We start from the raw sequence: 25,615 nt of genomic DNA, 5'->3' as shown, positions 1-25,615 counted from the left end.
ATCTGCTGTTAGGCTGGACTCTATTTAATAAGAACACTAACTACTGCATTCATTGGTGCTGACAGATATCAAGTCAGTTGTAGCTCAGCATACTGTATTCCATTTGTCACCAAAATGCTTGAGAACCACTTGAGATCCTTCGATGTCAGCATCCTCATAATCAGTGGGCACCCCATAAGAAAAATAGACAAGGTCAATCTTGGATGGTATCCTTGCAAGTGCAGAAAGTTCTTGAGATATGGGATCAGGTGACACGAGCAAGTGTGAGAAGGCTAGGCCACAGAAACTCGTGTTTCAGATTTGTGCACTATTTGTTCAGCCACGTTAAAATGTATGGAGCTTTAAGATGTGAGGAGCCTAGACATCTAAAAGACTAGGTAGGAGCAAGCAACTTGAATGCGCTACCAAGCATAAAAATGTGCAAGTGTAAGCTGTTCATTTCGACTCTAAAGGCACATTCACACTGAAGACGGGGCGGCTAAAGCAAACCTCCTCGCCAGGCGCAAAATGAGGCGGCGAGTCCGATCGCTCGCGGACCAATTTTTTTCCCGCCCGCTGGAGCCTTCCGCTTTGCCACAGCCATTCGGAACACCAGACGATGGCGGCGCAGTAACGATGCCGGTGTGCCCGCGATGAGGATGGACGACCGGTGCCACGAGATGGCGAGACGTGCGCCACAAAAACATTAGATGCTCCGCCTCCTCAGCGGTGCGGGCAGCCACGCAAGCTGTCCAGTCTGAACAGGCCCGCACGCTCACCACGTTGAAAATCTGCCGAATGTGCCTGAAGTGTCCATGTTTGTGCTCCAGACTGTACATATCGCAGTGATCTGAATACATTACAAACATTTGTCCAATTGCACTGCTTTTTTTTCCCCTCCAGCATCGATTTCTCAATGCATCTAAGCCGAGGCGCCCCATGTTTGCAGACGATGGGTACCATGTGCACAGGGGCCGAGGAATCGACCAGTTGGCAAAGATCGTTGTTAATGGTCTTGCTCAGCAGTTTGGCCATTGTGTCAAGTCACCTGCACGTGCTGAACCAGGCGCCGTCTACAAGGCAGTCAAGTGCTGCTTCTGCAACACCAAGGGCCACAAATCATATGAATGCATGAAGTTTTGTAGGCCAGCTTTTCGGCACATGTCAACACAACACTAAATGTTGCCTGCCATCAAACGGCCCTTTTCAGGGCCACCCATACGTTGTCCGGCAGGTTTGAGATGCTCCTGACCGTTTCCCTCTCAATTTTCCTGTTTAGCTAGGAATCGCTTTGCTTAGCAAGGTATGTCAGGAAGGTAAGGATGCACATCTGGCATAATGCTAGGATTTTTCCTTCCAATTCCATACTTATAGTTTCTGCAATAACATACGCAGAGCACTGCCGAGACCATGCAGTGCAAAAGGGATAAGAATGGTAGTATAACTGTTACTCATAGTGAGGGTGTTTGTACAATATGCAGTGCAATATACAGGGTGTTTCAGCTAACTTGTGCCGAGGCTTTAAAAGAGAAAGAACGAAAGATACTAAGCCTGCAGTACTGAAATGCAATCAATTCAGTAGACTGCCCTTTAGAGCAACTTTAATACTGACGGCTTATTGAGAAATATCTAACTGCTTCATTTTTATGAAGATAGCCGCTGTGGTTATTTTTTCAGCACAAAAGTGCACGAAATCGGAAAAAGTACCATGCAACTATGCACTTTTTAGCAGTGACGCGAGTGCTCTCATACATGCTTTAAACAAATGAACAATGTGGCATGCAGACAGGATGTAAACAATATGCAGATCCAACACTGAAAATTATTTAAGCTAAGCTTTCTTTGCTGTTTGTGTTCATTGATGGCATTTGGCAGTGATGTGTTAAATGTTATCTTGCGTGCACCACTTGTGTTTTGCAGTACACAGGGAGACATGCGCTCCAACGCTCGAGGTGGTGTTGTGCACCATTCATATCCTGCAAGAGTAGTGGCACTGTCATTTCCTCACACGGCGCATCGCATGATGTGTGAGGTAGAGAAATTCTTTTATTGAATTCTTAGGAGAAATAGTTGCTGCCACGTCCTGTGCCCGACGGACCAGCGCCTGCTGGCCTGTGTACACAGGCTTATGTCACACAGCATGGCCTCCCAGTGTTGCAGTGTGGGGACATTGCTTGAAGTTTTGATGCTGGACCACCACTTGCGTACTGTCATTTTGACGCCGTGGTGCTGTATTGCAGCTTTGCATCTGTGCCAATTGTTGGCATGGACACACTTGCCATGTCTATTTTTCATAAATAGCATAAACATGCCATACCATACCTTGAATTATCATTATAATATTTTTAGTTTGGCCACAACTGTCACCATGTCTAGTTGTAGTGCTTTCTTTTCCATACAAAGGGTGCTTTCCGAGGGCAACTTTACCTTCTCCCATGATCATTCAGCAAGCACAAAGGTAAGCACTGCAGCTTCTGCAATACTTTTGTCTGGGCACACTACTCCCAATGTATCCTTAGCGCTGAAAGAAAACACCGCTCGTTGCTCAAAGCAGCTTCAATATAGATTCCAATTGGAACAATAGGCATAGACATGTGGCAGTATACAACTTTCTATAGCCATAAAAGGCAAGCTAGCATAGTGCGGCATCTCGATGCTCGTAAAAGCATTCAACTCCATGTATCTCCAAATAACTAAGCTCAAGCAGACACTGTCAAAATCCGCGCTTGTCACGGCGAGTTGGCGCGGGAACTTGAAGGTGTCGCTATTCACTTTTGTGTCTTATGTTTTTGCTAAGGCTCTTGCCACAGTTAAAGTTGCTCTTTGGTATTTTAGAAGGGTAATTTAATAATCACCTAGGCGATGTCATTTCCTTTATTTGGTTGCACTGTATGCATCAGTGCAATAAATGGGTCAAACGGCTTAATACGAAATGTTGCCATGCCTTTTTGGCACGACACTCGTAGATAACATTTTGGTGCAGCTTGGGCGAGACCGAAAGAGAGAAATTGATGCATACAAGCACAAAGGCCAGGCACTGTTCCCTTGCGGCCTGCACAACTACTAGGGTAGCAGCTAGTCTTATCAATTCATACTATGCATCACAAAGTGAAACATTGCAAGAACTGTAGCTTGATGAGAAAAGGCACAGCTGCAGCTGAAACGTGGTGTGATCAACATGTACAAGGTTACAATACTCTTCATCCTTTTTGTATTTGCGACTTTTTAAACTTTGCCCCCAATCTGATTACAGCTTTCCAGAGGGAATTGTTGCAAATCCTCCCATGCACCTGCCATGTACATTGCCTCTCCTCCTCAAGATGGCAGCAGCAGCAGTGGAGCAGTTGAAGAGGCGAAGAAAGGTGGACATTATAATAGGTTGTATGTAAATAAAACTTATCGAACACAACTGATTCGGCTTCCACTTTTGTCAAGACAATCGTCGGCAAAGCAATGGAGCAAGTTCAGTAGGGCGATACTAATAAATAGTGCATATAAATTCTTGGATGCGCTGTCAGCTTTCTTGCTGTTAACAGGCTGTGTTGGTGAGGTGGTTTAGGCAGGGGATGCCAATGCATGAGGGATGGTCAGGGCCATTGTCTCGCATCCACCATGTTCAATGAATGTGCAGCATTAATCAGTTCTCCAGACCGAGTGCACTAATGTCGCGGAAGGCCAGCACTCAGTCGCACGATACATTTTCAAACCTCGCATGCTTTCTTTGGGGCTCTGAGAAAATTAATGAAGCATGAAACTAAAAATCGGCGTGTTGCAGTTTTCTATGCAATCATCACTGCATTTGTCCATTCTTGAAACAAATTTTATTGTACCAAATGCATACAGAATGAATTTGTGGAATATCCGAAGTACATTTTGCTTGTTTCGGTCAAGCAGCTGGCAGAGCAAAACCACAAAGTTCCAAAGCAGAAAGGTAACACTTCTATTGAAGTACACAACTGGCGAAACAGTGTTGCTAAAACACGAGTGCAAAACTTGCCACCGATTAAAAAAAGAAGGGAGCTGCTAAACACCATTTCTTCGTTCCTTGACCATTTATTTTTTCTTTTGTGGCTGTTTAAAAATCCTTGCTATAGCAAATGCAAAGACAAAAAAATCAACGCACGACAGATATTGGTGCTATGGTGTAAAGTAATGAAGATATAATTTTTCATGCACATTATTTAGTCTGGAATAGAGGGATACAATGTATACAGCACAAACATTACTCTTCAATCCCAATAAACAATATGGAACTCGTGGGCTACAAGAGGGCTACGAATGAATCTTGGGGACCTCTGATTCTGCAATGTGCAGCTATTGGCGGCGAGGAGTTACGGAGTCGCCATCTATCAGAAGCGCCTCGCTGGCGTAGTATGAGGCATCACGTGGTGCACTCCTCAGGTTTTGCTGTCAGCGCTCACTGAAAACACCACTCGCGAGCTCTCCCGGACATTTCTGTAAGTACTTTCAAAATGAGAGAAGTTTTTTACTGTCTAAATAATAATCTTTGGAAAACTGTAAGCACAGAATCGTTTACAGACACTGTCTTTACCGAATGCGTACAGTGAGCGCCACTGCGCACGGTCGCCGCGATGGAGGCTCCCGAACCGGCTTCTTGCGTGAAACGTAGGCAAACGCTGAGAGCAAACTATGTGAAATATGTTCTTATAGTGTTTGTATAACTAAATGGAGCGTAATAGAACGAAGCCTCAATGCAGCGATCGCGCAGATTCGCAGCGACCGACTGCGCGTCTGCATGCTTGTCCGCGCACTGTTTCGCACCATGCCATGAGCTCTAGGCCGCAGAATATGAGCATTTGACAGTATACAAGCAACCATTGTTGCGTGGACGCTATCAGAGCTGTTCAAAAATAATTACATTGTAGAGACTTCGACGCCTACGGGGACTGTGATCTGCCGTCGCGACAATTCAATCTTTTTTTTTTCTTCTAAATTCTTTTCTTCTAAATTCGGTGTTCTCAGCGTGCAATTTCCCGCTGCTCCTTTTTTGAAATCCAGTGCATTAATTCATAACACAAACATGACCATATGCCATGCTTTTTTAAAATGTGCTTCTTACCGCTGCCTTTCCACTCCACTGAACTTGCCAGTATCTATAGCATCGACAAGTTCATAGACCAAACCGTCATGACATTAGTCGGGCAGCGGACTTGGGCGAGCGTCTCAGTGCGCGTTTTCAGAACATCGCAGACCGGGCACCGTAGCAGAAATCTTCCTTGCGTCTGTGCTTGCTGCATATCAGAGTTGTAGCCGATGACTGTTTGCCAGTTTTATGTTTCGCGAGCCAAGCTTCACGCAGCTTCTTGTCCTGCGGCTACGTGTGAATAAGGCTGACACCGGCCTCCGTTACGTGCGTCCGGCCCTGCGGTACTGAGCAGTATACTACCATGTTGCGCGCCTTCAAAGGCAGCCACTACCTATTGTAGCGTTTTGAAGCGTTCTAAAGGAGACACTCGAAACGGGAAAATTTCGCCACTAAATTAGGACCGCAGCGTACGAGGGAATTTAAACTCGTTTTCAGCTCGCTTATTGCGCCATTAAACACCACATATCATCATCAGCTCGCTTCGGCGCGCCCGAAGCAGCCAACGCGGCCGCTATGTCCACGTGATCCCTCCTAGCACGTCACGCCGACGGTGGCGCCAGCTTTTCCAGTGGTGGAGCTCGAGGCCAATACCTAAGTACACGAGCATTTTTGGATTCTGCCTCTACCTGGGTGCAGCTTTGTGACCTGGAATGCAGCTTTGTGACCTGGAATGAAAAGCCACAGCCATCGAGCTGCTGCAGTGGCGACATCACAGTAAAAGGTAACAGCGAAAATTAAAACAATAATATGGCCATGCTACTTGCACATCAGATAGGTCACCTGAAGCTTCTATTTCCAATTTTTCTGGTGTTGCATAGAAGGACAAAAATTTTGAAAAGTGATAGCGTACGATTTTTATACATTAACAATTATGCATATGTAGTTTTTTTTAACCATGCAGATATTTCGTAAAAAGTTTTGAGCACAGAGAGCCAGGCATTTTTGCAAAGGAGTTTCTAGGTGAGGTGGACACACTTTGCTGCTAATAATGCGAGCTTCAGAAAATTAATTTTGAAAAATTCAGACACTTTTTTATTAGTACCTTGGCGGCAGCCGTCTAAATGGCATATTTGGAGGCAGTCACATGTGAATGCACACCCTTTCTTTTTCTAAATCTCGAAAATTGCACTTATTTTGAAATATTCGTTATCACGCTCAATTGAGTACAATCAAAACTTGGTGCATCCTGCTCCACATCAGGCAGCAGTGCCCCATCAAGAAGTGTGGGACAAAGCTTAAATGATAGCCTGACATGGCACACTGACGCACATGCTTGCCAGGCAAAGTGTGTCGTATCAGCAGCTACGATGACTGGCCAAGATTTTGTTTCAGACTTTCTCGTGCCTGTTGTCAGGGGGGGGGGGGGGAGGGGTGTTTCCATCTGATAAGATAGCGGGACCTTCTTTTCTGCACTCCCAGCACACTCTGTTCCAATATTGCCTCGATTTACCAGTGAAATTCAATGACGAATATCTTGAATTAGGTGCAACTTTCAAGATTTGTAAGAAATGAGGGTGCATTAAAATGTCACTGCCTCCAAATTTGTGGAGTTCCAAAATAGAGGAATTCCTCTGCAAGAATGCCACATTTGCTGCGCTCATAACTTTAAAACAAGAAAATCTGTATGGTAATAAAGGACACCCTGTATGTATACAGTGTGCATTGGAGCATTTCATGCAACCAATATTCAAGCACCTTCTGTCTACAAAGAATTCATAAAGCAAATTTATGCACAAAGACAGGAATCGGATACGAGCACCGAAATATCTCTATGCAGGAAGGACCTATTGAGACAGTTACAGCAATATGAAAAGGGGGGAAAGCTTGCATAAATGCAGCTCTAGCACTTTTGTGCTACTAACAGATAAACACACACACCTTGATGGATAATGTTACAAGCAAAGAGTGAGGATACAGAAAGTTTCACTGCTACCCACACTGGTCACATGCCAGGCATTGTGTTGCTGCTCTCTGCGTAGGGCCTATGAATGAAAACCACTTTCAACATCGCACAGTAAGCTACCAATTGCTATGTGTAGGAAGACTTACAGTTCTTCAAATGCAATTATGACCTAGACATTCGAAAGCTTTTCTATTAATGTACTTGTAATAAACAAGTCCCCCAATCTTGAACAACTCTGAAGTTATAATGCCATTATTATCCGAAAGATGCACCACACATTTTTTTAACGCAGTAAGGAAACATTCATAATCGACAATGCCACCATAGACATGAGAGCCATATAATATTGCACTGTGTGCAGCAAGGATAGCCCAATCTCACACAAAAGATTGGTATCTCCCGCAGCCTTTGAGGCCCCCTTTATTATGTATCGCTTATGGTGCCGTGACATGGTACGAAACCATGATGACGTAACTTATGATCGTGAGTTACTCTTGAATGAAAGCTTGTGCACACATGCATATTCCTGCATTGTAACTCTGCAGTGCACTTACAGTAAGGACACTGTGAAAAGAAGAAAAATAAAACCAGCAGCAAGAACCAGGCAGCGCAGTGCTATTTGCACCTTCTCGGCTGTTGTCAGTTTAAGTCACCTTCGCCGCAGCACAGTCGTGTTATGCGGCGAAGCATATTTACCATCATGCAGTGAAGCATATCTGAAGTTAAACGGGACACTGTCACGGGGTCCCTGCTGGTGCTTATGGTTACCCGACACTATCAGCTTAAGTACCCACACTGTGACCTCTTCATGCATTTGGACAACACCAATCGCCATGTGAAAACCTCTGTGTCCGCTGTTAATCTCGCCAAGAGCCTAAATTGTTTCCAAACTACAAATTTCACCAAGTGGCAAACTTGGCAATGCTTCTGGAACCTCATTCTAAAGTACTTTAATACTACCAGGATGCTTCAATGTCAAACTGGATTAAAAACCTGGGATGAGATTGCGCTAGCTTCTAGCTTTCTGAATGTTCGCTTCACCAAGCAGACGACCGCTGACGAAAGCATGGCAAAGGCGAATAATGAGTGCAAGCAAAAATTCAGAAAGCGAGATGCTTGTTTGATCTCGCCCTTGGATTTAGAGAAAGCAAGGATAATTTCAACACCAAGGAACCCAGGTATGCATTCAACAACAAAAGCTTCTGAAGAGGCCACTTCCACATCAGCACTGTGGCTAGACACTGATGAGCTCATCAACTAGCAGGAATTTTCAGTGCCACAATCACAGGTTCAAAGATATTTGCATGATGACATTTTGGGCCAAAAAAAGAAAGATCCACTTGAGCGATGGTGTAAGGATGGTGCCCACTGTTGGCTCGGCTTGTGAAGAGCGACGTGCTGATACCAGACACTCTAAGCAGGTCTTTTCGATGTCTGAATCGATGGTGATATGCAGTAAGGTGTCACTGCTCTTCAAACATGTCGAGCTGTTGTCCTTGCTTCATGAAACATTAAATAACTAGTTATGACATTGTCAAACAAAAGTGTTGTATTAGAGAATTTTGTTAACCACGAAGCATAATATCCCTGTACATTATTTACTATGCAGTAAACTATTTTGCACCTCTGGTTGGCAAAAAAATGCATTTTTACAATACCAATAGTATTCATATTAGAAAAATATTTGTTTTGCACTTAGGTTTCATTATTCAAATTCACTTTGAAATTGAAAAATTGATATTTCCACTCCAATAGTTTTTACTAAAACTTCAAATATCTGGAGCATAAGTTATTTGAGGACATAACTTCAGGAATAGCAACAGTATGCCACCAAAGAGTTAATACAGTTCAAATTTTTTTACATTCACAATTGTTTCCTAATGTGCATTCATTAAAACCATCTTTAGCCTCAATAACTGACTAAACTGAGCTTCGATAACAGCTGCATGCTTGGATCAAACGGTACATGTTCCGGCCACTCTAGGGTAGCAGTGTAGGAGAAAAAATATCCGTTACTTAGGAATGCCTTTTGGTGACCTTGTGCACAGAAAGACCGGCTGGACTTTGCCACCTTAAGCTGCTGCACAATGGCTATCACTGACTTTTGGGTGTTCTCGATGGCAGCCACTTGCTTGAGAAGCTCAACCTCAATGACGTCTGACCGCCGGCAGCACTTCCTTCTCTTTATCACAGATGAAAATTGCCCACGAGCTCTTATTTAGCCCAAAACATGAGCTTTTGCCATATTCAAGAAAGTGACACTCTCCAAGTCGGTGTGGTCAGCATGTCTGGCATGCACTTTCATCTTCTGCATCAGAGTGTAGTTACTATCCCAGTTTAATGTGCTACAGAGATGACAGAGAGGTTGGTGAAGAAGTCATGTGCCCAGACAAATAGAATGATAATATTGATGTCTATTGCAATTCAAAGCCATCTATTTGAGCGCCTTGCGTCACCAGAAAACTCCTAGTGGCTTCCTTTTCTTTCATCTCATAATATCGGTGGTAACACCCCATTAAACGGTCCCTAAGATGGCTTTTGTCAACCCTGAGCAAATCTTTCACAGAAAACTTGTAGACAGTCTTGATAAGTGTTGTCAGATTACTTTTCAATGTGTTCTTTATCAATACTGTGGTGATCGTAATTTCAATTCATGTGCAGCGCTCACACAGTGTGCACTCCTTGCAGACATCTAACTAGCGGCAGTTCACCAGCATACTTGATGGGAGAAAACAGTGCATGGCCACACCAACCACATCACAGCATGTGCATGCATCAGATGACGTTGCTGAACCTAATTCTATGTCAGCAGGAAATGCATGGCTGCTGTCACTATTTCGAGTGCAAATATTCGTCCAACGGGTATCGAGAAGTCATTATGGCAACCACATAATCCAGGCAGTGTAGCGCTGGGCAACTGCAATATTTACGAAGTAGCACACTGCATTGAAAGCCAGGCACTGCCACACTTGTCTGGGGAAATCGGTGCTCGTACACACGGGGGCTGGACCATTTCAAACCACAGTTACATTGGAACTCTGTCCACTCTCGTAGGGTGGATTTTCTGTGTAGTCACTGCGACTGCAGGAATAATTTTCTTCCAAATGCGCAAACAGAAAATTGCAGCACTGTGCTTTGCAGTGCTTGGTGCACAGGCAGAACAGCCATGAGCCTTCTCCCCTCCATAATTCTCAAATCTGCCAATTTGTAGATAGCTTTCAGTGGCATCCCTACAGGCAGCACACACAACCTATATGCCGCTACTTGGATTGCTACACACTGAGGGTCTCCATGCTTTATGTAAATGCTCAAATATACAACACAGGATCTTTAGGGAATAAAAGGTTCTTTCACAGTCCTGACATCTATGCTACGACAAAGCCAACTCCAATTGCACAGGTAGAAATTTCTGTGGAAAATTAAATTTTACAGTTCCATGTACCATATTTTCCATACAATACTATAGTCTGCAGGATCTAATTTGGGCTGAAAAAGCCCCAAGCACCATGGCAAATTTTAATTATATTGCCACTTGGTGTTTTGAGCCAGCGAACATTCAGCATTGCGTGCACAGCAAAACGGCGAAGAAGACGACGAAGTCAAAGATCCCGCGCCAGCTGGAGAACCGTCGCTTAGTGCTTGGCATTTTTCGCCTCTGGCTGCTCGTACTGTCACTTAGTCTTGTGTTAGCGCGTGACAATATGTACATTGGAAGTTGTAAGACGCCGTCAAGGGAGCATTTTATCAAACAAACATTTCTAATTAGTTCATTATTAAAGGAAATGGCAGAAATTGAAATGTTGCATTTTCATGCTGCCAGGAGGTGAGCGCTAAAAGCAACGGCACTCAACCGCTTTGCCTCCCTCCAAGTGATCTTCCTTCTTCGTCTTCCCCCATACCAGAGCCAAGGGTTCACGTCACACTTGCATGACGAGCCTTGTCTTTTCTTTTTTCTTTTCCTTCTCTTGCTTTTTTGCTGTGGGGCACACATCCAGGGATGGCATTTAACATTGGTTGACGACTTACAAAAGTCATGTGCCATGGTTGGTGATGTTGCAGGCAGCACATTTTACATAGAGACATTTGTGCATGCAACCTTGACTCTGGCTGAAGCAGGGCCTGATGGCTTTTGTTTAAAATTTCAGCTGTTTTCCCGCTGTGCATCATTTTGATAATTTGGAGACAGGATTGTTAGTGTGTGATCTATGCACTGCACTTGTCGGTTTGCAAGGTCCAATGTTGGTGAGACGCCTTTTAAAATAACAAAGTGCGAGTGAACTTCCCAAAGGCATTTGCCTCCTATGTTCAAGGAAAGCAGCCCACATCCATATACCTTATTCACAGATGTCAATTCTTTTTTTTTTTGCTGCTGCTCCGTACTAAAGATGGGAACCCAGAACTGTAGAAGTAGCGTGGGCTTGGTGGTCTGGAGCTTGACCATTGGTTGTCGGGTCGCACCGCTGGCACCAATCGTTACAAATTGTGCACCCAGGTTCTAAGGATCGTGCCACTGACTGAATTTTGCAGCAGCTCATGAGTACCGAGGGGGCCAGGCAGGAGATACGGCAACAACGTAACAAGTAACAATGAATATTTACTTCACATTGTTAGGGAGTGGTCAGCTCTGCAAGTTTTCTGATGGAGAGCGACAGACATTCTAGTTTGCTCAAAAACTGAAGGCTGAAGTCGATTCGCGAGGATGTTCGTTATGGTGTTTGGAATACCCTCGCTCAAGAGAAGGAGAGAGAAAACACTGGTGGCCGCCGCTTGATACATGGATGTGTTCAACGGATTTTCTAACCGCCACTGGCTCAGCAGAAGGAAAGGCACTGACGTGCACACATGCACACACAGACACCGCCGGCATCTTCCCTGCCGAGGAGGAAGAGAAAGAGCGAATGCACACACGAAGCTTAATCGTCCCACTCACTGTGGAGAATACGCAGGCATCAGGGTGTCGTGCAAGGCGTGGGTAAGAAGGGGAAAATGCCTGCACAAAGGGTAAGGTCTCTTCGCTATTGGGGCCTCCTAGGCGTTTTCCAACAGTTGCGGGTGGTTCGGCGTATTTAAAACGTCCAGCCTTTCGCTGTTGCTTTGGCGGCGCGACACAAATTCTTGACCATACAGGCCAGTCATGACATCAGTTAAGACTAGTTCTTGTGCACGCTCAACGACACTGAGCTTGAACGACGCCGTGAACGCTCTTGTCTTTTCAGTGATATTAGAACTGTTCTTGCATTTTGTGTATACAAGTCTATTATAAATCTCTTGTGCATTTTGCAACATCGCCTTAGATATCCAAGCACTGAAATGCAGGCCACATGATCAGAATGAGCAGCATTCACTAGCATATCATGAGTTGCCAGAACAAATTCAAAATATTGTGCTGTGACTATCATTACTGCGTCATGAAGCAACCAGAAATGACAGTACCATGCTTCACAATACGACATTCATTTCTCTTCTGGTGCGCTTGTACTTCTCTGGTCCTCTTTCCACTGTGTAGGGCTCCCAGAAAAGCTTTTCTCAGGACAGGGGTGTCACGATCCACCCCGGGTCGTGAACGAGCGAGGGCTTCTCAGCGTGGTGGTGCTGAAAGATTACTGACCGGCAAGCTGCCGTGCTCGTCGGTGTTTATTGTGGTGCGGGTGACCACTGTTGCCTGCCGAGCTATAGCAGGCCGCCGAGCTTGGCGGGCGAACCAAGATTATGTCCGAGGGGGCGTCACCTACTTGCTACAACCCCTCACCCCCAGTTTGTTTGTTAAATAAAAAAAACAAACGTCCAAGTTCACACTATGAGGCTCTGCCTCCACCCTAGCTGGGTCGACGGTGCCTGCTACCCAGGCGAGTAACGGTCTGGTGGCCTCCGCCGTCGAGTACTCCGCCTGGGCACCGGTGTCGACGGGTCGGGTGTGGCAACGCCGGGTGCTGCCTGGGCCAGCCTCGCTCCATCCGGAGGGTCCGTAGTGGTCGGCCTCGTGAGTGGTGCCGAGCTAGACACCGGTCCAACGGGTGCCGCACCACTGGCTACGGTTGCCGCCTCCGAGGTAGGTACTCCGCTAGAAGCGACTGGTGCTGCCGCTAGTCCTCCTGCGGGCTGGAACTCAGTGGCAGTCGAGGGTGCTGGCCAGGTCCCGAGGCGAGGTCTGACATGGTGGGCGTGTCTGTGCCACATGGCCCCATCTGGCATGCGGACAAGCAGCGATGAGGCGCTGGCAGGAGACACCACCTGTCCGGCAGACCAGGGTGGGCCAGGACGGAAGTTCCTGGCGACAACTGGAGCTCCCGACTCTGGCAAAGGCCCGGGACGGCATCCTTGGTCAGCAGCCAGCTTCTGCTTCTCTAATTGAGCCTTGCGCAGCTTGCGCTTACTGCTGGAGACCTCGCTCTTGAGCTGCCTGTTGCGGCTCTGCGGGCTCGTTATAATATGCCGCATCTCCCGGTTGATTGGCTGAGCCTGCTCGCTGGACACCGACGACGCCTCAAACTCAGTGCGTAGATTCTCGTACTCTCGACGAATCTGCGCGATGTTGTCCTCGAGGCGGATGACCTCCGAGCGAAGCTTCTTCTGGACAACGAGCTCCTCGCTTTCCATCTGCTCAATGTGGCGAAGGTGTGAGGTTTTGGCTGTCGACAGCAAGGAGCGACACTCGTCCAGCTGAGTCTTGAGTTGCATGCTCTCGTTGTACAGCACGGAGAACTGGCTCTGCAGGCACTTGTACTCTGCCGTGCTCACCACCAGGCTCTTGGGCAGCGACCGCAGCTCTATCCGCAGCCGGTCCACCGTCTTCAGGGCCTCCTTGTGGTCAAGCTGAAGCTGCTCCAGCTCCAGCAGCCGTGCCGATGCCAGCTCCCGCTGTCCCTCGAGCTGGCTCTGCAGGTCCTCCAAGCGCAGGGAGGCTGCTCCGCCACCACCGCCACAGCCCCCAAAATCCACATGTAGGCGGGACCAGGGTCTCTGTGGGAACGGCCAGGGGCAGTGTTGCCAGGTCGGACAACATGGCGTAGCCCAAAACTAGAGAAACTGTAGCCCAAATGTAGCCAAACACAAAAAAGAGCAAAACAAACTTGTAGCCCAATATAGCCGTTGTTATTTTTAGTTTTATCTGTATATACATTTTCACATTCGACTACGGTAATCGCTTTTTGTACAACCCGTCGTAAAAAAAATGTCCGTGATGCTGTGACGGTCGAGCCTTGACATCTACAACAGCTAAACATCTTGAAGGGGCAGCGCAATATGACGAAGACAGAAGGCAGGAACACACAGGACAGCGCTGATCTCACAACTAACTTCATTCGAAGGCATGTACAAACTTATGTACACAACCCATAGCCACGTGCTCTCCCATCGATGGCGTCATTAACAGTGCGCAGGCAAAAAACGCAAAACCCTGTAATCTAATGCTACACTATGAGGCGGCTTAAAAATTCAAATTCACTCTCATGCAAATTTAACGATGGCGTGCTTACACAACGCGACCCTTTTTTCCTGATATAGTAGGCCTCCATAATCTCACTCGTGGTCTGATTTCTATGCGCGGAAAGTAGTGTGGTGTTTCCTCAGAGCAATGCCGCGCGACATGTGAGTAGGCATCACCCGTTAGCGAGCGCCTATGCTCAGACACTCTAACGTTCAGGCAACAACCTGTTTGGCCGATATAGATGTGACCGCAGGAAAATGGAAGCTCGGAAACAACTCCCATTCTACAGTGGACAGACAGGGAAGTATGCTTAACAGTACAGCCTTTCCCAAAATGAGTAGAGGCAGCCTGGGCCTAGAAATCCGCGCATAGAAATCAGAGCACGAGGGAGATTATTGAGGCCTACTATATCAGAAAAAAAGGGACACATTGTGTAAGCATGCCATCATTAAATTTGCATGGCAGTGAATTTGAATTTTTAAGCCGTCTCATAGCGTAGCATTAGATTACAGGGTTTTGCGTTTTTTTTTTTGCCTGCGCACTGATAATGACACCATCGATGGGAGAGCACGTGGCCATAGGTTGCGTACATCATGAAAGAAGGGAAAATCAGACATCCACCCGTTTTTAGCAATTGCTGCAAAGGAAACCCAAACGGTTTCCTCGAAAGGAAAAGCCTCATAGATGAAGAAAAATTCGTCCTGGTCCGGGAATCGAACCCGGGACCACCGCCTTTCCGGGGCAGCCGCTCTACCATCTGAGCTAACCAGGCGGCTAGCAGATGGCAGGGCGAAGTCGAATTTGTCGACAACACGAAGCAAAGGCAAGTGTTTGACGTAGTTGTTCTGCGGAAACCCGCAAGGTGGAGAGAAGTAATGATTAAAGGGAAAATCAGACATCCACCCGTTTGTAGCAACTGCTACAAAGGAAACCCAAACGGATTCCTCGAAAGAAAAGCACAGGAATGTGTGCATCAGTTTGTGAATGCCTTCGAATGAAGTTAGTTGTGAGATCAGCACCGTCTTGTGTGTTTCTGCCTTGTGTCTTCGTCATATTGCGCTGCCCCTTCAAAATGTTCAGCCAGTACCAACTCGCCCAAATGTCGATCCTTCCACGACAGCTACATGATGCTTGCACACACAACATTTTTTTTTTTGTTCGCCCCGGCAACTCAAGTTCCAGCGAATCGCTGCTGAGGGAGAACCTATCGAAATGACTCTCGAATGGAAGCACGAACAAAAACTTGGAGGACGCTTGGAGGACAACTGGTCAGAAAGTGTTGTCGGACGTTGATGGAAATGAACTGATCATGATTTATGGTGATAGAAACAGGCACGCTGTTCGGGACTGATGTACGGATTATAATAATAAATTGGCAAAGAATATCTAAAAGGCCAGAAAGTGGCTAGGCCTGGCAATGAAATCTTGGTACTTCGAATGTAGTCTATGCGATTACTGTAAGTCGGCTGGTATTTAGTACAACATAATTATTGCTTAAAATTGCAGTTGCTATAGTATTAGACACTTCCGCTTTATTCTATGCTTCAGAAATCAAAAGCGCACGCATGGCTACGGCAACACGGTGAACTGCGTATCACGCGTAAAATCGTCGTTTCGTTTTCAATTCGATTGGTTTCGCTTTGACTGTTTAAATACCAAAGTAGTTGGGCAGGAAACAATGGAAACACGTAGCTATTACCGCAAAAGTACTTAACACTTCGGAAAACATGAATCGCAGGAACGTCGAATCGTTAGACAAACTACTTTGTCACACTTACGGCCGGACTTGTCGTCTGCCTCCCACTAATGCCGGCGTAAAATCACTATCGCGCTGACCTGCCACCGCTGCCACCAAGCTGCCAGTGAAAGACTACATCCTCACTGCAGATAAAAAAATGTTCCACGGCGCTTTCCGCGTTACCACTTCATTATTACACACTCTGACTAGCAAACTTTCCATTGCATTAAAAATATGTACCATGAAAATTGGCTCTCAGCTCTTCAATATTCACATTTAAGTGTGGAATGTGATAGCATTAAAAGATCCCTGACTGCTTCTCACGCTTCCCGGCAACTGCAGCGTATGCAACCACAATGTTTACCTGCAAACGCTGGCGGCGAACAATATGCATGAAGGCGAGCTTTCTGGTTCTTTTTTTTTTCATTCCACTCGCATGGCAGGCGCCGCCGCTGCTGCGGAGGCGAGTGCCATCTGGATGGTGCTGCATGGAACCGAGCGGGGCGCGCCGCTCCTACTTGACAGTAACCGCTTGTCCTCATTTTTTTCCCTGTGTCCCCTTTCCTGCTTCCCGCTGCACCACTCAGTCTCATGGAAAACTAACTAGCCCAAACCATCGTTCCCCCCCCCCCCCCCACCCTACTAAGATGTCTAACAGCCGCTGGAAAAGGGGTTTGTGTTCAAGGTTCCGCGTAACAAACATGTTTTCTCGTATAATCAAATTACAATTCGACGCTACCATGTCTATAGAGTGAGTATAAGTCGTATTTTACGAATTTTCTGACGCGTTTTACTTTGAGAAAATCAATTACTTCAGTAATGCATATGCGCCAGCCGAAGGGCCTACGTTGTTCGGTGTCATTTTTTCATACGGCAACGGCGTTGACGCCGGATGTGCTGCGACACGGGGCCCTTAAAGTCAGTCGCATTAAAGTTCATTTCACACGCAAAGGAAAATGGCAATAAAAAGCTTACCGTGGGAAACGCGGACTATGTCGAAAACTGTGCCCAGCGCAATACTTCAACCAGACACCTTCGCCTTGGACACACTGGAGCGTGTCATTTACCCAGGCTTCCCTTCTTTCATGTCGGCGCCACGATGGCCCAACCATATTGCTCTCTGTTTCTCTCTGTTAGTACAGTGCACTGTGAAACACCCTCCACTCCCAGGCTCATCCCAATGCACGGTGATAGGGTGTCGGGATAAGACGAAGACGAGACAACATTGCTGGAGTAAATGCTAGCACGGTGAAGCGCGGTGTAAATTTAAGTTCGTGAAGGATAAAATCATCGGCTCAAAGAATGATGCACTGAGGGGGAGTGGGGCGGGGGGGGGGCATTTCGCGCACACACGCACAGCCGCGCTGCTGGCTCAGCCAGCTAAAACATAGCCTTCAAGTTTTGTTTCTACTCTATGAGAGTCAACTCTGAAGCGTGGATTAAAGTGCCACTCATAGCCCAAACAAAGCCAAGTCGCAGATTTTCAGTAGCCCAAATATAGCCACGTAGCCAACTCACCCAAGTCGACGCCAAAAATTTTTTGCTGTAGCCCAATTTGGCTATATATAGCCAAACCTGGCAACACTGCCGGCAAGCTGCCGTGCTCGTCGGTGTTTATTGTGGTGCGGGTGACCACTGTTGCCTGCCGAGCTATAGCAGGCCGCCGAGCTTGGCGGGCGAACCAAGATTATGTCCGAGGGGGCGTCACCTACTTGCTACAAGGGGACCATATTGTGTGCTCAACCAGGTGGCACCCATCACCACAACATTGCCCCAGTCAGTCTCACCTTGTCATCTCTCGTCCTGTACAGTGACGCTCTTCACATTTTAAGGCTGAAGGTTTAGCACTGCACTTCCGATGACTCTCTTTAGAGCTCTAGGACAGTGCTTCGACTGCTAGGGGTAATGCTACAGAACAGCTATTCCACTGACCCCGGACAGGTACGCTATGTTTGAAGAGACAAAGATAAAACTTTGTGCAGGCTGTCCGACATGCATATACATCTTTTTCTCTGCGCCTCTTTCTATGCAACAATACTTTCACTGGTGAACAGGAAGGCAGCGTTTCTTTCCTTTTTTCATTATCTTTTCTCAGTTTTACAAGGCCATAAAGTAAAATAAAGAAAACAGTATTGACAATATTAGACAGGTGGATAGCTATAAGTACATGACATGCTCACATACATGAGTGTAAACATGCATGTAAGGAACATACCTGGTACTCCGCAGACACAGCAGAGAGGTATATGTGTGGTTCATGTCAGTCACACTTATGCCTGTCTGGTGTGCTGCTGCTCCAGACCCACAATCTGGTCCTGTCCCTCGTGAGGCTTTGGAAAGATTGTGAACCAGCCCTGCAATTTTCCTGAATTATTGGAAACGAATATGTGCGAGCAGAGGATGCCAAAGTGAGCAAATGAAATGAACAGCCAGGTGCAACAAGTGACATCATTCAGGTGGTGCAGGTGGTTTGGCGGGCTTATAAAATGCCTTAATAATCAGATTTATTTGAGCGTTAACATGGTGAGGAGGTTGCTTCTGCCTTGCAGTGGTGCCAAGACTGCTGCATGTCTGGAGGTTAAAATGCTCATTATTCTATCATACATGGAAGTATTCCGACTATTTAATGGAGGCACGGAAAAGCTACTCAAGCCTACATTAGCAAAATCTATGTGGTATTGATTACAGCAAACACACTCCCTCCATGTTCATGCAACCGAATGTAAACATACTGAAACCTGAGGTATACCTGACGAGTGCAGCACTGTGTTGCTTGCCAACAGCCCATAGGACAGGAAAGGCAAATACCCGTGCACGCATAGTAAACTTGTCACTAGTTTGCACACTTATTTCGGCAAACTGGCATAACAGATGCATTGCAAGTGCAATATGTGACTGTAAACCATGTGCTGCGTCTTCGTCACCATAGCTTGAGCTCGGTGAGAATCAAGCGGTTTGATAAATGTACAACAGAGTCAGCAATGGTGGGACAGTTCTGCATGTGGGACAGTTCTTAGGAACTGCACAGCGTGCTCGTCTGCCTCTACAATCTAAAAAACAATTGGCTTTGATACACGAGCCAGATCTTTCTGACTGGGCAACATTCATGCACCAGCTTTGTCAGTTTTTTAGTGCTCCAATTACTTGTGCTGAGGTCGCAAGAAAAGCCCGGAGAGAGTATATAATTCGAGAGTCACGTACCTCTTACATTGTGGATGTCTTTGCACTGTGCAAACGCATGAACACCACCACACGTATCAAAATGATCGACTGCAACATGTTATTAAAGGCACAAACACTGTTACCTTTAACGTCCTTTGAACGCAGAACCCCAGCACCTCCAACACTTCTAGGGAACCATTTTATTGTCGGCGAGCTAGAGCTATGGCAAGGAAGAAACAACACACACTATGTACGGATGAGGAAGATGAAGGAAAGTCACGTATTGCGCTCACAATATTGCTAACGTGCTTCCCAAAGGAAGCGGTCACACCACCGCATTTAAAGTGTATGCACAGGGATTCTCATGTCTTCCCTGTCCAAGGGACTGGTAGCAAGCAGCACAGCACAGCACTGGTAAGGTGCATTCAAATATAAATTCTTAAAAATTGAGAAAAGGCCGATTCAACACAAAGCAACGACCTGACACCCTTCCCAACAAACCTGTTGAACTGGCATTAAGTTTCAGATGTTTGTGGCCACACATAGGTAAACCAATGGGCTAGCTGACTGGTGATGTAGAAGTCGCGGGGCGCTTTTTTCGTTGCGGCGATAGATCGGATTTTTTTGCAAGTACGGCTCCACGAAGGCGCATGTAACCGGCAAACAGAGGCCTCAAGAGAGCACCTTAGATTATAATCAAGGAAGATGCGCAAGGTCTCCAGGGTACCCAAGGGGCATCGGGGGAATCCCATCCGTTCATACAGCTTGTGGGACATTAGGCAGTAGTCGATTGTCGAGTGGGTATTATTTCTTTCCCATGTTATTTTCCCGTCGCATTTAATTTCAGTATTAACTATCACCAAATCATGAGCCTCACAAAAATCTACTAACATCTGCCCAGTTGCATCTGTCGCCCCGTCAAAGTATTCCAAATGTGCATTCATGTCCCCTAGGATGATTATCTCCCGTTTCATAGCTAACTCCCTGATGTCCTTGGCCATACATTTGAAATGTTTTGCATTCTCCTCTTTCGACTCATTCCCCGTCTTTAGATACACAACTCCCAGGATTGTCTCAACATTCCCTACGGTGCCCTTGAGCCACATGTGTTCACTGCAGCTCTCCCTTTCCCAGTCCTGTCCCTTCACTAGCGCCCCAAGGCCTCCTCCTCTGCGTTCTTTCCTTTTTCTGTTGCACCCAACCCAGGTGTATCCGGCAACTCCATATACCTGAAAATTTTCCGTTTGTAACTGTTCTTCTATTTCGCCCCACTTAATGCGATTTCTTCCCCCCTGCATGTTGATGAACCCCACATTTACTGCCTTCTTCTTCCTCTTCCTCCTCCGTGCTCCTGTCCTGCCCCCCCTCCCCTGTCCTTCGTCTTTTACGTTTTGGCTTGCAGGGTCGCCCTGCGTGCCTGCAAAAAAGCCTGAGCCCTACGACCCACCCTCGTTCCTACCTGCCATCCCGCTGGTGTAGTGTAGTGAATGCCATCCGGGCCGAAAGGGGGGAAGTTTTTCCCCCCAGTCATTCTGTTCACCTCCACCACATCACACCTGAGGGCTCGCCCCAACTCCCTAATCACTACATTTGCCGCCACTACCTGTTCTTCAATGAAAGGGCCCTGTCCCCTGACCTCTGGGACCGTACACAGGGCAATGTGCACCGCCTCAGAGGTCGCCCTTAATTTCGCCACTCCCTCTTGAATCTGTCTGCCCAGCATTCGCCCCCTATTCTGCAGGACGTCATTCACCCCGGCGTGCAAAATTACCAGGTTTCTTCCCTCTCTGTTTTCACTCAGTTTGCTTTTGGCTCTCTCCGCCACAGCTTCGAATCGAGCCCCCGGCATGCATTCGACCTTCACTCGTCTGTCATACTGCACTGTTCTGAGGAGTGCTGTTTGCATTCGCGATACGTTGGAGCTTCCAACGACCCAGACCTTTCTGTCTTCAAGCAAATCTTGTCTCCCTCCTGTCTCTGTCGGCTGTGTCTTCCCTGCCTCCTCGCCTTCTCTGCCTCCTGTCGTCTCATCCCTCTGTACCTGTGTCTCCTGCGGTCCCCACGTTAACGTGTCCGCCCCCAATTCTGCTCCACTGGGTGATCCTCCTGCTTCCTTTTCCTTCAGTTCCTGCTGTGCTTCCCTCTCAGCTTCTCTCTCTCTCATCTCTTTCAATTGTTTTTCCAATTGCTGCCTTTTCTCTCGCTCCTCACTCCATTTCCATTCTACAGCCTCCATTCTTGAGGCCCACTCCCTCTCGACCCTTTCCTCAAGCTCTGCGCGTTTCGTTTTTTCTTTCTCAAGTTTCTCCTTTGTCCTCGCCATTTCACTCTTTAGCTGCTTCTCCAAATTCTCAATCACCTTACACAGCCTGCACACGAAGCCGTTCCCTTCCGCCTCCGCCACGGTTTTGAATGTCGTTTCATCCAAATAACACCATCGTTCACACCTCTCACACTGGACGAGGTCCCCACCTTCCTCCTTGGCTTTTCTAGCCGGTCGTCCCATGAATTCTCTTGTCCTACTGTTATTTAACAGTGTAAAGGCGAGGAAAAAAAGGAATCTCTAGAAGAATAAAGAGAGCTAGTAAAATAACCAAACCAATAACCAGGGGAAAAAAGAAAAACAAGGAAAAGAAGAAAAAGGAAAAAAAAACACACTTTTAGCCCTAACTATTAAACCTTTAGTCCTAACTGTTATGTGTTGGCCACGACCTACTTTATCGCCCTACTTTGGCTAAGTGTTCTCCTGGCTTCGCAGCGCTCCAATTCTCTGCAACCTACGTTTCTACGCTGGCTCTATCTCCATTCAGATTTCCCGCCGCTGCAATTAGAAATAAAAATAGAAATAGAACTTAGCTGTCGGCATCCGTCCGTCTCGGCTCCGCTCGTGCTTCCATGCTCATCACGGAGGAAGGAAATGTTGGATGTAATGAACCCTGCTGTCAAGCCGCTCAAGCACGTGCTTTATACCTGGATGCAAAGGCGGGTATCGACCTTGCTTGCAAAAGCTTTCTGTGTTTAAAGCCCCAACTGATGTCTTGCGAAGGGAGCAGTGGGCCTGAAATATTAAACGGGCTGAAAAAGCGCTTACTAACGACAGCGTGGTTTGTGAACGGCACTTCGACGAAAGATTCGTCGAAAGGACCTACCGGCACACAGTGAACGGAGAGGTTGTGGAATTGCCGCGCGATCGTCCGCGTCTGAAAGAAGACGCCATGCCCGATGTGTTACCTGAGGCACCTAAGTATTTCACGAAGAAAGCTCCGATGAAAAGGAAAGAGAAATATATGCGAGCAGCTGGACCTGCTGCAAAACGGCAAAAGCTGAACGCAATCAACAGGCAAGACGCCCAGCAAGAAAACACCGTAGCGCACGCGCAGCTACGCCAGGGGCCAGATATACCAGATATCATTGCCTCAAATAAACAGCACGCCGTGCAACTTGAGCGTGCGTGTCATAATGTCTGCCTACCTGATGCAACATGGATTAAGGTAACGTTTCCAAGTGAACGTTACAGTGAGTTTTTCGGAGCCAGTGAGTTCGAGGGCGAGCAGGTTGACCACATCTTGGTGCCGAATTTAGTGAAATTCAAGTCAGAAAGCAACCAACCGGAATCGTTGTGTTGCTCTGTATTCCTCAGGGGCCAATTGCGCTCACAGTGCACTGTTTCTTCGCCGGAGGAAGCGCAGTCAGTGCTTGACAGCACACATGCACTTATATTATGTGGAGGCTGCGGCGTGAAACCAGAGAAGCAAGGAAGATATATATCGCTTGCTGGGTGTTACTTTTCCATCAAGTGCACTTACGTATGTGAAAGTAACGGCCCCTGAATTTATTGCAAATACTTGAGAAAACTGCTGCAGAATCAATTTGCACGAAAGCGACGGAACGGGAGAGAAAGTTAAAAAAATAATGAGTGAAAATGTTCGGTGCAACAGAGCCCTGACTACACCATTGCCATTTCTACTCTAAATATATAAGCTCTCCAAGGAAAAGAGAAAATTAAATTTAAATGATTTCAACACTGAACCTAGGAGAGCGAAAAATAAACACGCGAACCATTGCTTCTTATAAGAGAAAATATTAAGCAGTTTACACTCCAAAGCGCATAAAGAAACAAACACTCAAGACACAGTTTGACTGTTCGCTCACCTAAATGGATTAACTCACATGAAGTTGGCGAAAGATGTGAAATCTAGTCAATGCTGAGAAACATTTAATTATAACCTAAACGCCGCTTGCCAGTTGCGTCTATCAGAAATATTGTGGTTTTCGTTTATGTTAAGTAGCACCATTTAAAATTTCAAACGCACGCTTTTCAACGAACTAACAAAATTACTAGTTCATGTCCTGTTAACACGGACGCGGCGTGTAATTATTGGAAACAAGGTGAAAGTAAAAACACGCGGCCCAACGCGATACCGGCAAGCGCCACTGGCACCTGTCGCGAAGCCAGCGCCATCTACGGGGGCCGCCATTTTTCATCACAAATTTGTGCACCCCTCCGCTCCTGCCCGCCACACTATCCCCCTCTAGCCACCATATCCGTGATGCTCATGTTCCGCCATTGCTGCTGATATTGATCAGGCTGTCCCCATGCGATCGAGTCGGCAAGCGCGTGGAAGCGCAATTAGCGCAATGTAGCCAAAATAAATAAAGAAAACTGTGCATCAACGCCAAATACACACACGCAAAAGAAAATAATTGGGATTCTCTATAACGACGTCTCCAAACCCTTGACTGATCTTTCATACAGCTCGCTATATTAATTAAAATATCTGAAGTGCATTGTTTTCTTAACGCGCAAAAAAATTCTGCGCTTAAGCTTACCCACACAAACACCCGGCGCAAATTCGTAGAACGCTACCAGTGCAGCCATCCCCCCCCCACCCCCCCCCCCATTCCAAAAGAAAGATACAAAAGACTAATCAATAATAACAGCATACAATTGTAATGTGAGCGTCGGCGCAATCAATGGAGAATTCGATTTTATTTGTTGTAGAAAATCAAATGTGGTGCAGTAAGCAATGGATAGAATTAAGCATATAGCTTCTTGGAGACAAAAAAAAAAGAAAAAAAAGAAATCTGTCTTGAAACTTGACGTGGTGCCGCGGCAAATTGCGAGTATACGATTGAAAATAATTGCTATATAGTGTGTTTGTGCATGAGTAAGCTTCTCAAAAGGAGTTTCAAGTGTTTCCATGGTATGGCAAAGTTGTATCTTGGCTCATCAAGCTTTTTTTTGTTCATATTGGTCAATTATGTTTACAAAACGAATTGGTAATCCCAATAGTTTTGTTTTTTAACAGGGGGGGAACAAAGAGTCGAGCCACAGCTTCGAAACAATCTTTTATTTAATGGTGGTCACATATAGCAACACCGACACCATCGCTCACGACAAAGCAACTTTCACTCGCTTTGTCCAGACACTTGGTTCAAGTTGCATGTAATGCTTCATCTCCAAGCTTTGAGTGGTTTCTTAAAAGCATTGTGAAACTTACACCGTGTTTTTATTTTACGCCTCATCATCTCATAGCAAAAGATCTGAAACGCATGAACAAGAGGAATCAGGCCAGCACATATTTACAGAAACAAACTCTTCACAGTGCAGTCGACAATTGCAACAATTACAGCAGAAACTGTCAGTCACATGATATGAGCAAAGCATAACTGTTCTTTTCGTGGGAAAGCCTCAGTCTCATGCCGACATTAACCCATATGGTGGTCGTCAAGGCAGAGGTCATCACTGGCAATGTTTGAAAGATTTTCATAAAATATAAACTGAATGTCTGGAGTATTTATCATAAAGGAAGCAGAAACTCGCACAGCTTCTAAACAGCACTTTGCAGTGCTAAATGTATGCTAGCTATTGATAGTAATAAATAGTATGACTGTTACAACTGTTAAACAAGACAGAAGCTCACAGGAATATGAAGGCTTGAAGTGATAAACAGTGTTTGGAGGATAAATGTAGCTGTAGTGAACCTTTCGACAAAGATTTGCCTTCATCAGTGCCGCAATTAAGTTCTTCACAGCAACCTTTATGCATGCTTAGCTCACTCTCCTACACCCTCAATGTAGGATGAAGAGTTAGTTAGTTAGTTAAATGGGGTTTAATGGCGCAAAAGCGGCTGAGGCTATGCTGCGCCAATCACGAGGTGTTTTAAAATCAAGTTTATAAAGGAAAAGGCTTTGTTAATCTATATTTTATGTAAAAATCCAGTGTCGTGTAGAAATTTACGGACGTCACCTAATGGGACTAGCGGATCATCACCTAAAATTAGAGCAGGGTGTAAAGGT

The 25,615-nt window shown here is 46.2% G+C and overlaps 1 long non-coding RNA gene and 1 other non-coding gene across 2 annotated transcripts; one reads left to right on the top strand and one right to left on the bottom strand.

The window, feature by feature from the left end:
* The first annotated feature begins 1,817 nt into the window (after positions 1-1,817).
* Positions 1,818-3,388, top strand: LOC129387046 (uncharacterized). Its single transcript, XR_008614360.1, has 2 exons — positions 1,818-2,011; positions 3,233-3,388. It is a non-coding gene; the product is annotated as an uncharacterized lncRNA (long non-coding RNA).
* An 11,724-nt stretch (positions 3,389-15,112) lies between these two features.
* Positions 15,113-15,187, bottom strand: TRNAS-GGA (transfer RNA serine (anticodon GGA)). Its single transcript has one exon. It is a non-coding gene; the product is annotated as a tRNA-Ser (tRNA).
* Between the last annotated feature and the right edge of the window lie 10,428 nt (positions 15,188-25,615).

The sequence above is a fragment of the Dermacentor andersoni genome, chromosome 2, assembly GCF_023375885.2.
Source record: "Dermacentor andersoni chromosome 2, qqDerAnde1_hic_scaffold, whole genome shotgun sequence".
Taxonomy (NCBI): Eukaryota; Metazoa; Arthropoda; class Arachnida; order Ixodida; family Ixodidae; genus Dermacentor; species Dermacentor andersoni.
Note: the sequence above shows the minus strand (reverse complement) of the source record. Positions and strands in the feature narration are given on the sequence as shown.